This window comes from Xyrauchen texanus, chromosome 10 (assembly GCF_025860055.1).
Source record: "Xyrauchen texanus isolate HMW12.3.18 chromosome 10, RBS_HiC_50CHRs, whole genome shotgun sequence".
Lineage (NCBI taxonomy): Eukaryota > Metazoa > Chordata > Actinopteri > Cypriniformes > Catostomidae > Xyrauchen > Xyrauchen texanus.
The window spans coordinates 48,352,309-48,365,910 of NC_068285.1; positions in this window are offsets into that span (position 1 = coordinate 48,352,309).

Consider the following 13,602-nt stretch of genomic DNA (forward strand, 5'->3'; position numbering starts at 1 on the left):
AGTTTCATATTATTACATGCAAGCATGTTTGATTTATGGACCAAGTTTTCGGACCCTGTTTCAGGGGGCGCTGTCGAGCCCCCCTGCCACGACCGGGTTCCAGCTTCAGCCCGTCCCTAATGGCCGCGGGTTCTGACCAGTGTGCAAAGTTTCAAGAGTTTTTGAGCACGTTAAGAGCCCCAAAAGTGCCCCAATAGTCGTAAAAAAAAAAAAATAAATAATAATAATAATAATAATAATAATAATAATAATCCTAACGAAAACAATAGGGTCCTACGCACTTTGTGCTTGGGCCCTAATAATAATAATAATAATAATAATAATAATAATAATTAAAGCTGCGAGCAGCGATGACGGGCCCAAGCCGGTGGCACCGCCACCCCTGGGCCTTTAGGGTCGCCGCGCACGACGGGCAATAACGTAAGCTCGCTTCGACCGTCGAGAAGATGTGTGCAAATTCCAAGAAATCCACATTCAAACCAAAATATCTGACTTTCTGTTGGTCTGTTTGTTCACTTGAGACATAAGGGGGTAATTTAAAAGCATTTTGAAAGTGACACACTTCCTTCTGCCAGTTGGTGGCGCTATAACTGACTCACAATAGCAACATCCATGCGATCGGCCTCTTACAGCGAACACACTGCTGAAGTTTCGATCGAGATCAATTAATGTATGCAGAAGTTATAACAGACTTCCTGTTTCTCTTACTGCCTTCTGCCAGTTATTATAGGCTTTGTACTTTACTCACGCTCCAATACCGACGTAGAAAATCATCCTCTTTACATGCGTAAAAATATGCTTGGAAACATCACAGTGGAGCGGTGCTTACTGTGAATGATACTGAATTGTACTACTGACTATTTAAACAGAGTAATTTTTATATGGTAGGTTTACTATTTTATTATTATATTTTATTGCGGCTATAATGAACAGGCTGCAATGTCAAGATTGCAATGATGGAGAGTGTGTGTGTGTGTGTATTTGTAACCTTAAAGGGGTCATATAATGTCATTTTTGTACAAGTTAATATGAATCTTTAGGGTCTAAATGAAAACTTTGTAATATACTTTTATTAAAAATTCTCATTAGTATTTTAAGAAAACACTAATTTTAACTGCTGAAAAACAGCTCCGTTTTCAGCACGCCGTTTCAGTGCATATGACTTTAAATGATAATGAGGTTTGGTCACCCCGCCCCTCCCTCCGTTCTGGGGGAATTCTAGTCTTGAATCATATGCATTTGCAAGATGTAAACAGTATTTTGCCAGTATTGTGTTACCATTCATCTTCATGCAGTTATAACTGTTTTTTTTTACATTACTTCTTAATCAGTAACATACAAGTAAACCAGGTGTAACTTAGTGTTACCATGTTAACTGTAACACCTGCGTACACAGTTTTTAATAACACAATAACCATAACGCGTTGTTCATTATAAACGTGTGATTATGAATTATATTGAGAACGTCGTAACGTTATGGAAAACATGCCGTAATGTACCCTGAGTGTAAACATTAGCCACATGCAGTTTAGCGTTGTTTTGGTTGAACTCACCTCTGTGTGCTGCTTTACCTGCAGTTGAGCGTTGTTAAACTCACCGATGAATGGTGTTGTACCCACAATGAGCGTTGTTAAACTCACCGATGAATGCGGTTGCCTATGAACGCGCTAAACCTTTGCTGAGAGGGCACTTTGATATCAGATTGTGAGGGTTTTTAAAAATAAAAAAACTGTTGGAGGGCCAGATAAAGATGATCTGGGGGCCACCATTATACTAGCCCTGCCATAGATCATTCATTGTAGCCTATTCCTTTTTATTTTTATTTATTGCAGTCTCGACCCATTCGCAGCAGACGAAAAACGTACGTGCAGGTCCAGCTGTTTCGTTTTGGTGGTGCGATGAAGACTTTCGTCGAACATCAGCACGAACGGTCCCGTGATTTTCGAAATTAGTCATCATCCGCTATTCCAAAGCGCGTAATGGCTGATGGCTGTAGTTTGCTGGAGACCCTTGACAGCAGTTAGATATTTTTCACTTTATGAATGAGACTCCAGCGCCCGTACACCCAACATTCCCAATTTAATAGCTTTCTTGCATAAGCAGTAGGCTTCAAATGCGTTATTTGCAACTGGCTTTAACCAAGCACGAAATTCAGATTTTTCAAGCCAAGTATCGCTAAGCTTGCACTTCCTCTTAGCTGAATAAAATCCGTTTAACGTCTTTCTGTTGTATCCGAGAGACTCGCGCCAATAACACGAAAGCTCAAAGCTGGCTGTTGCATGTTGGTCTATTTTGTAGTCATAATACAGCGAATTATATTTGGACTAGCGAAATAAGAAACTACAACAGCACGGAAGTAAAAAAAAGAAACATTCCAAAGCGCTGCGGGAGCATTTAAATGAGATTTACATGGACGTAGGAAAATTAAGACCTGTTAAAAATTATTTAAGACCTAGAACACAATACTTCAGCAAATTTAAGACTTTTTAAGGCCTTAAATTGTGATTTTGAAATTTTAGACTTTTTAAGACTTTTTAAGACCCCGTGGAAACCCTGTTTTTTTTTTTTTTTTTTTTTTTGTAGAGTATTTTTTTATTGTATCACCAAAGCAATGACGCTCACGACTCCCGTTGAAGTATCCAGCATCTCTAAGGTCTGCAAATAACTCCATCCAGAACTGAGACCTATATACATTTTGAAGAGTCCTCAAGCTGATGCTTACACCGTGTACAGCGTACGAGTGGCCCTCGTTAAAATATTGAACGCAATGATGCAGTATGTCTTGTTTTTCCGTCTGGTCCGCGTCTTTTAAAATCTCCAAACACCGTTCTCAACAGTCAACACGTACAAGTGTTCTTCTTACGTTAAAACAACGAGAATACAGAAAATGTGCTTAGACCTCCATCTAGTGGTTATATTATAGAATTAAAGGAGAAATTACATATGAGACAGCTTTATAACTGAAATAGACAAGTTTAATATAACTATTCTGATAAGTGTATATTTCCAACGTCATGTTTGTGTTATCCGTTTCTGTAAGTTTTTGTGACGTGTTTCAGAAAGATAATCGCTTAGACAGAGTAATAGTTTATTTTCATCTTAACCGGACATCACAGTTGATCAGTGAAATAATTAATAATTCAATATATTGATACCGATTTCTTTATCAACTGTTTGTTCAGTTGAGACATAAGGGGTGATTTCAAAGCATTTTGAAAGTGACACACTTCCTTCTGCCAGTTGGTGGCGCTATAACTTTGACTCACAATAGTCACATCCACGCGACCGGCCTCTTCAAGTGAAGAAACTGCTTAAGTTTCATCGAGATCAAGTAATGTATGCAGAAGTTATAACACACTTCCTTGCTGTTTAAGCTTCATTTATGTGCTTTTTGAGCTTCAAAGTTCTTGTGCAATGTGTTCCACATTCAAACCAAAATATCTGACTCTAGGTCAAAGTATGAAACCAATACCCCACTTTTGTCTGAAGGTGGCGCTACTGAGCCCCTGCACCAGGCATCAAAAAAGAAAATTCAAGTTTGAAGAGCTGCCGCGACAGCAGTATTTAAGATATCAATAATTCTTTCACACGTCTACATCTGCCGTGTGTTTACATTATACACCTAAAGTTTGAAGTAAATCGTGTAACAATAAGTGGGTGATTTTAAAGCATTTTGAAAGTGACACACTTCCTTCTGCCAGTTGGTGGCGCTATAACTTTGACTCACAATAGTCACATCCATGCGATCGGCCTCTTACAGCGAACACACCGCTGAAGTTTCATCGAGATCAATTAATGTATGTAGAAGTTATAACACTCTGACTGTTTCTCGTTTCTCGCCATCATTTCGTTTCCTCGCCACGGCCAAACCGTTGGAGATATCAAAAATCTGCCGGCAATTTTTCATGGTCAATGTCTTGACATCATGCTGACCGAGTTTGGTGGCGATTGGTGGAGTTCTCTGGGAGGAGTATTCCAAATTCCATTGCGTGCGTTTTTCAAACAACCCTAAATAGACGGTTTCCTGTTGGTCTGGGGTAAAAAGTAAAAGTATGAAGGATATATGAAATGATGAGATCTATATGTGTACCGAGTTTCATATTATTACATGCAAGCGTGTTTGAGTTATAGACCAAGTTTTCGGCCCCTGTTCCAGGGGCGCTGTCGAGCCCCTGCCACGCCCGGGTACCAGCTTCAGGCCGGCCCTAATGACCGCAGGTTCTGACCCGTGTGCAAAGTTTCAAGAGTTTTTGAGCATGTTAAGAGCCCCAAAAGTGCCCCGTAAGTCGTAAAAAAAAATAATAATAATAATAATAATAATAATAATCCTAACGAAAACAATAGGGTCCTACGCACTTTGTGCTTGGGCCCTAATAATAATAATAATAATAATAATAATAATAATAAATATAGCTGCAAGCAGCGATGGCGGGCCCAAGCCGGTGGCACCACATCCCCGTGCCTTTAGGGTTGCTGTGCACGATGGGCAATAACATAACCTCGCTTTGACTGTCGAGAAGATGTGTGCTGTAGAGCTTGCATCAGTATGGGCTCTGCAAAAGTGCGCATCGAGGGCACATATCAACCACAATGTATGCGCGAGCACCCTTCTGATACCTAAAATGAAAAAGTAGACACCCTACGGTCTCATGGAGTTAATGGACACATGAAATAAGTACACAAGACTGAAAATTAATATGAAGTGTGCCATTTGGGACAGGGTCTATGACCGTGAACCACAATAGTCACATCTATGAGGTAATTCAAATGTAGAATAATTTTTAATGTCATAGGATGTCATAGGTCAATATCTTTTGCAGCACTGAAATATGTTAATCCAGAAGGCCAGTATTTATCTGGAGGTCTTTGTACAGGTTTATTAATGTAATTATAATTTACGCTTATGTGTTCCTATGATATGCAATGGATGTACATTTTTATGTGTAACATGGGTGTATTCACAATGCATAGCATACAATATAATATTTTAAGATTATTTATCATTATGTTAAGTACATCATTAAAGTTAAGATAGTAAATGTATTTATATATTTTGTAGTAGCTAATATAACAAGCAAGTACACTGCGGGAATTATGAATTATACCAATGGAGTCGTATGGATTGCTTTTATGCTGCCTTTATGTGCTTTCTGGAGCTTCAAAGATTAATTTGCAATGTGTTCCACATTCAAACCAAAATATCTGACTTTCTGTTGGTCGGAGCTAATGACTGTAAATTAGAAAGTTGTTCGACTTGACGAGAACAATATACACGCCGAGTTTTGTAACTGTAGATAGAACTAACTAAGTTATAACACACTCTGTGTCCTTTTTTAGTCATAAATTAATTTCCTCGCCACGGCCAAAACGTTGGAGATATCAAAAATCCATCCGCAATGTAGCATCCTCAATGTCTTGACTTCATGCTGACCGAGTTTGGTGGCGATTGGATTAATTCTCTAGGAGGAATATATATAATTCCAGAGCATGTGTTTCCAAACAACCTATAATAGCCGACTTCCTGTTGGGCTGGCGTAAAACTTAGAGCACGAAAGTTGTTCGGCCCGATGTGATCTACAAGTGTACCGAGTTTCATAATATTACATGCAAGCATGTTTGATATACGGACAAGTGTTTGAATCCCATTCCAGGGTGCGCTGTCGAGCCCCCTGCCACGCCGGGTACCATCTTCGGCCCGGCCCTGATGGCCGCGGGTTCCGACCCGTGTGCAAAGTTTCAAGAGTTTTTGAGCACGTTAAGGGCCCCAAAACCTTGAAAAACAAAAATAAAAGCATTTCACTCATCAGCAAAATCAGCCCCCTCCCCCAGACACAGAGAGACGTAGGGTCAGTGGGAGAGGCAGAGAAAATTCTCCAAAAATTCACATTCAAACCAAAATATCTGACTTTCTGTTGGTCTGAGCTAATGACTGTAAATTAGAAAGTTGTCCGGCTCGATGAGAACAATATAATTACTGAGTTTTGTGACTGTGGGTTAAAGTATAAAACCAACCCCTCACTTTTGTCAAAAGGTGGCGCTACTGAGCCCCTGCACCACGCCCGTTTCTGAAACTTTGCACATGTCTACTGGCTAATAAATGTGATTTGTCTGTCGAGTTTCATGCAATTTCAAGTATGCTAAGAGTCTAAAAAGCATCAAAAAGAATATTCGAGTTTGAAGCGTTGCCGCTGCAACAGTATCCAAGATATCAATAATCCTTTCACATGTCTACATCTGCCGTGTGTTTACATTACACACCAAAAGTTTTAAGTAAATCGGGTAAAAATAAGAGGGTGATTTCAAAGCATTTTGAAAGTGACACACTTCCTTCTGCCAGTTGGTGGCGCTATAACTTTGACTCACAATAGTCACATCCATGCGATCGGGCTCTTACAGCGAACAAACTGCTGAAGTTTCATCGAGATCAATTAATGTATGCAGAAGTTATAACACACTTCCTGTTTCTCTTGTCGCGCCATCATTTCGTTTCCTCGCCACGGCCAAACTGTTCGAGATATCAAAAACCTCTGTTCAGGTGTATTAATGTAATTATAATTTACGCACTGCTGAAGTTTCATCGAGATCAGTTAATGTATGCAGAAGTTATAACACACTTCCTTGCTTTTATGCTGCCTTTATGTGCTTTTTGGAGCTTCAAAGTTCATTTGCAATGTGTTCCACATTCAAACCAAAATATCTGACTTTCTGTTGGTCTGTTTGTTCACTTGAGACATAAGAGGGTGATTTAAAAGCATTTTGAAAGTGACACACTCCCTTCTGCCAGTTGGTGGCGCTATAAGTTTGTCTCACAATAGTCACATCCATGTGACACACTGCTGAAGTTTCATCGAGATCAGTTAATGTATGCAGAAGTTATAACACACTTCCTTGCTTTTATGCTGCCTTTATGTGCTTTTTGGAGCTTCAAAGTTCATTTGCAATGTGTTCCACATTCAAACCAAAATATCTGATTTTCTGTTGGTCTGTTTGTTCACTTGAGACATAAGAGGGTGATTTCAAAGCATTTTGAAAGTGACACACTTCCTTCTGCCAGTTGGTGGCGCTATAACTTTGACTCACAGTAGTCACATCCACGCGACCGGCCTCTTCCCGCAAACACACTGCTGAAGTTTCATCGAGATCAGTTAATGTATGCAGAAGTTATAACACACTCCCTTCTTTTATGTTACTTTTGATGTGCTTTTTGGAGCTTCAAAGTTAATTTGAAATGTGTTCCACATTCAAACCAAAATATCTGATTTTCTGTTGGTCTGTTTGTTCACTTGAGACATAAGAGGGTGATTTCAAAGCATTTTGAAAGTGACACACTTCCTTCTGCCAGTTGGTGGCGCTATAACTTTGACTCACAGTAGTCACATCCATGCGACCGGCCTCTTCCGCAAACACACTGCTGAAGTTTCATCGAGATCAGTTAATGTATGCAGAAGTTATAACACACTCCCTTCTTTTTATGTTACTTTTGATGTGCTTTTTGGAGCTTCAAAGTTAATTTGAAATGTGTTCCACATTCAAACCAAAATATCTGACTTTCTGTTGGTCTGAGCTAATGACTGTAAATTAGAAAGTTGTTCGGCCCGACGAGATCTAGAAGTGTTCCGAGTTTCATATTATTACATGCAAGCATGTTTGATATATGGACAAGTGTTTGAATCCCATTCCAGGTGTCGCTGTCGAGCCCCCTGCCACGCCCGGGTACCAGATTCAGCCCGGCCCTGATGGCCGCGGGTTCTGGCCTGTGTGCAAAGTTTCAAGAGTTTTCGAGCATGTTAAGGGCCCCAAAAGTCCCAGAAACCTTGAAAAACAATCAAACGATCAAAAAGCAAATCTAAACCCAACAGAGAACCCCCCCCCCCTCCCCTCCCCACACACACACACACACACAAAAACAAATTTGGCAGGCCCATTCTGTCTGTCAGACAGAGAGACACTGAGAGAAAAAACACAGAAAGGGAGGAGGATTGGTCACTCAGAAAGAGAAAAATTTTAAGAAATCCACATTCAAACCACAATATCTGACTTTCTGTTGGTCGGAGCTAATGACTGTAAATTAGAAAGTTGTTCGGCTCGACGAGAACAATATACACGCCGAGTTTTGTAACTGTAGATAGAACTAACTAAGTTATAACACACTTCATGTGTCCTTTTTAGTCATAAATCAATTTCCTCGCCACGGCCAAACCGTTCGAGATATCAAAAATCCGTCCGGAATGTAGCATCCTCAATGTCTTGACTTCATGCCGACCGAGTTTGGTGGCGATTGGATTCATTCTCTAGGCGGAAAATATATAATTCCAGAGCACGTGTTTCCAAACAACCCATAATAGCCGACTTCCTGTTGGGCTGGCGTAAAACTTAGAGCACGAAAGTTGTTCGGCCCGATGAGATCTACAAGTGTACCGAGTTTCATATTATTACATGCAAGCATGTTTGATATACGGACAAGTGTTCGAATCCCATTCCAGGGGGCGCTGTCGAGCCCCCCTGCCACGCCCGGGTACCATCTTCGGCCCGGCCCTGATGGCCACGGGTTCCGACCCGTGTGCAAAGTTTCAAGAGTTTTTGAGCACGTTAAGGGCCCCAAAATGTTGAAAAACAAAAATAAAAGCATTTTCACTCCTCAGCAAAATCAGCACCCTCCCCCCAGACACAGAGAGACGTAGGGTCAGTGAGAGAGGGAGAGAAAATTCTCCAAAACATCCACATTCAAACCACAATATCTGACTTTCTGTTGGTCTGAGCTAATGACTGTAAATTAGAAAGTTGTCCGGCTCGATGAGAACAATATAATTCCTGAGTTTTGTGACTGTGGGTCAAAGTGTAAAGCAACCCCCCCACTTTTGTCAAAAGGTGGCGCTACTGAGCCCCTGCACCACGCCCGTTTCTGAAACTTTGCACATGTGTACTGGCTAATAAATGTGATGTGTCTGTCGAGTTTCATGCAATTTCAAGTATGCTAAGAGTCTCAAAAGCATCAAAAAGAATATTCGAGTTTGAAGCGTTGCCACGGCGACAGTATCGAAGATATCAATAATCCTTTCACATGTCTACATCTGCCGTGTGTTTACATTATACACCTAAAGTTTTAAGTAAATCGGGTAAAAATAAGTGGGTGATTTCAAAGCATTTTGAAAGTGACACACTTCCTTCTGCCAGTTGGTGGCGCTATAACTTTGACTGATAATAGTCACATCCATGCGATCGGCTTCTTCCAGCGATCACGCTGCTGCGGTTTCATGGAGATCAATTAATGTATGCAGAAGTTATAACACACTTCCTGTTTCTCTTTTCGCGCCATCATTTCGTTTCCTCGCCACGGCCAAACCGTTAGAGATATCAAAAATCTGCCGGCAATTTTTCATGCTCAATGTGTTGACATCATGCTGACCGAGTTTGGTGGCGATTGGTGGAATTCTCTGGGAGGAATATTCCAAATTCCATTGCGTGCGTTTTCAAACAACCCTAAATAGACGGTTTCCTGTTGGTCTGGGGTAAAAAGTAAAAGTATGAAGGATATATGAAACGATGAGATCTATACGTGCACCGAGTTTCATATTATTACATGCAAGCGTGTTTGAGTTATAGACCAAGTTTTCGGACCCTGTTCCAGGGGGCGCTGTCGAGCCCCCCTGCCACGCCCGGGTACCAGCTTCAGCCCGGCCCTGACAGCCGCGGGTTCTGACCCGTGTGCAAAGTTTCAAGAGTTTTTGAGCACGTTAAGAGCCCCAAAAGTGCCCCAATAGTCGTAAAAATAATAATAATAATAATAATAATAATAATCCTAACGAAAACAATAGGGTCCTACGCACTTTGTGCTTGGGCCCTAATAATCCTAACGAAAACAATAGGGTCCTACGCACTTTGTGCTTGGGCCCTAATAAATATAGCTGCAAGCAGCGATGGCGGGCCCAAGCCGGTGGCACCACCACCCCCGTGCCTTTAGGGTCGCTGTGCACGATGGGCAATAACGTAACCTCGCTTTGACCGTCGAGAAGAAGATGTGTGCTGTAGAGCTTGCATCAGTGTGGGCTCTGCAAAAGTGCGCATCGAGGGCACATATCAACCACAAAGTATGCAAGAATATGTAACGAGGCACACGTGCCAGGTCTTGTGTGTCACACTTGTATAAGGTTCAATATAATTTGATATGGGCCAACTGATCAGAAGATAAGGAGCGGCTACTGGAGAGAGGGAAACAACACAGCAGGTAGGTGAAAACCAAGAGCTTTTTTTTACTGGTTGGAATCTTGTATTCGTTGAAGAAATTCTTAATTGCAATTTGTCTGGAGCATGTAAATCTCAATACTGTAATTTGACAACATACAATGTATGATAATGCTTACAATCAAATCTCTTTTTGAAATTCCAGGAAGTTGGACTCATCAACTCAAACAAATCAACTCAATTGACAACAGTTGTCATATACTTTGTATGAAAATGAAATAATAAAATGAAACTTGGAAAACTCAGACTCAGTTTGGTTATGACCCAATAACATTTTTAGAAACAATAAACAATGTTCTCAAAACAACATATTGCAACTTAATAACTCAAATCACTCTTTCAATTTAAAATGTAACAGTCTTTTCAGACAAATGAATCAAATGTTCAAAATCCACTGAATTGATTCAGTTAGTGTCAGTTCAGAGTCAAATGACTCGGATCAAAAGAGTTTTTGACTCTTTAGAATCGCTCAGTTCAGAATCGATGTCTCTCCGCTCAAAGCTCGAGGAAAAATATGCAAAAACAAAGTCTCGGTCCAATTTGTCCGAAAACGAAAAGGTTTCTCATACCAGTTTCGATGAGTTCAAGATCAAAGTTCAATCAAATGGTCTCAGTGGGTGGCTCGCCTTTTACATATGCTCATATGCGTTGCACGTATCCAGGATGTTGATCACAATTTCTCGGAAGAAACACACATACAACAAAAAAAAAAACAGCCTTGCAAAAACACAAGGCAGAACAATAATTAATCTTCCATTCAAACACTTTCATCAACAAATATCATGTATACACTTCAAACAACGTATTAACAATATCTTGACACTTACACACAACATTGTCACTTTTCATCGACTCGTTTGCATCTTCACATGTGATTAGCTTTAGCCCAACGTGCAAATTAACACTAGCTCACACACTATGCACAAGCGGCCTATATGAACTCTAATGTCACACTACTGATTTGCCGCTAGCGCCTGCAACAGTTTCTTGTAAAATGTCAAGTCAATAAACAAAAAAAACAACTCACCAAGGCAAGAATTTCACATCTTATTTTGCAAGAAGATAATTTGCGGTGCTTTTTAGCGCTCCGTGTATCTACATCGGTTTTTATTCTCGACTTCAAGGCCAGCTCTTCAAAGTTATCACTTTCACTCAAATGTAATCTTTTGATTGCATTCAAGTTTCTTTTCCTCAATATCTACTTTTTAATGAGGAGTATCTGCTTCGTCAGACTCGCTCGCTCTCTCCCAATGTTTTTTTGACAACAGCAGTGTGGCCCGCGCAGTCTCAGTGCACTGCTACCATTGGCTCATTGGAGTGTCAGTCAATGCAGCACGATCCATAATTGGATGAAACACTTTCTCTTCTAAAGCACTCGTTGTTCTCTCTTATTCGCTTTTTCTTAATTTTCCCATCTTTTTACACATCTCTCAACTCTTCTACTGGTAGCCTGGATCATCTGGGTTACAAATATCTCAGCTCTGTTGGTCCTTTCAATGTAAGTAAATGAGAAGTGGTGTGAAACAGATCAATAATTAAGTCATTTTTTTACTATAAATCTCTACTTTCACTTTCGCAAGCGCTCTTCTCTCTTAAGAGTTCTGTTTCAGTTGTTTTTTTTTTTTTTTGGGTGATTTACTTAAGCATATCACCCCTCCTGAGCAGGGTGGACAATTTATAGTAAAAAATATACAAAATACTATATATACTACATACAATATATACTATTTATCTTTTTCACACCCACACCTATAATATCCCTTCTGAAAGTATGGATTAAACCACTGGAGTGTTATGGGTTACTGTTATGTTGCATTTATGTGATTTTTGGAGCTTCAAAGTTCCAACAGAGAAATTCCCTCCCCCTCCCCCCCCCCCACACACACACACACACACAAAAAATGGCAGGCCATTCTGTCTGTCAGAGAGAGAGACACAGAGAGAAAAAACACAGAATGGGAGGGGTCACTCTGTCAGGAATTCCAAGAAATCCACATTCAAACCACAATATCTGACTTTCTGTTGGTCGGAGCTAATGACTGTAAATTAGAAAGTTGTTCGGCTTGACGAGAACAATATACACGCCGAGTTTTGTAACTGTAGATAGAACTAACTAAGTTATAACACACTTCATGTGTCCTTTTTTAGTCATAAATCAATTTCCTCGCCACGGCCAAACCGTTCGAGATATCAAAAATCCGTCCGGTATGTAGCATCCTCAATGTCTTGACTTCATGCCGACCGAGTTTGGTGGCGATTGGATTAATTCTCTAGGAGGAATATATATAATTCCAGAGCACGTGTTTCCAAACAACCCATAATAGCCGACTTCCTGTTGGGCTGGCGTAAAACTTAGAGCACGAAAGTTGTTCGGCCCGATGAGATCTACAAGTGTACCGAGTTTCATATTATTACATGCAAGCATGTTTGATATATGGACAAGTGTTCGAATCCCATTCCAGGGGGCGCTGTCGAGCCCCCCTGCCACGCCCGGGTACCATCTTCGGCCCGGTCCTGATGGCCGTGGGTTCCGACCCGTGTGCAAAGTTTCAAGAGTTTTCGAGCACGTTAAGGGCCCCAAAACCTTGAAAAACCAAAATAAAAGCATTCTCATTCATCAGCCAAATCACCCCCCTCCCCCCAGACACAGAGAGACGTAGGGTCAGTGAGAGAGGCAGAGAAAATTCTCCAAAACATCCACATTCAAACCAAAATATCTGACTTTCTGTTGGTCTGAGCTAATGACTGTAAATTAGAAAGTTGTCCGGCTCGATGAGAACAATATAATTACTGAGTTTTGTGACTGTGGGTCAAAGTGTAAAGCAACCCCCACTTTTGTCAAAAGGTGGCGCTACTGAGCCCCTGCACCACGCCCGTTTCTGAAACTTTGCACATGTCTACTGGCTAATAAATGTGATGTGTCTGTCGAGTTTCATGCAATTTCAAGTATGCTAAGAGTCTCAAAAGCATCAAAAAAGAATATTCGAGTTTGAAGCGTTGCCGCGGCAACAGTATCAAAGATATCAATAATCCTTTCACATGTCTACATCTGCCGTGTGTTTACATTATACACCTAAAGTTTTAAATAAATCGGGTAAAAATAAGAGGGTGATTTCAAAGCATTGTGAAAGTGACACACTTCCTTCTGCCAGTTGGTGGCGCTATAACTTTGACTCACAATAGTCACATCCATGCGATCGGCCTCTTACAGCGAACACACTGCTGAAGTTTCATCAACATCAATTAATGTATGCAGAAGTTATAACACACTTCCTGTTTCTCTTTTCGCGCCATCATTTCGTTTCCTCGCCACGGCCAAACCGTTCGACATATCAAAAATCCGCCAGCAATTTTTCATCC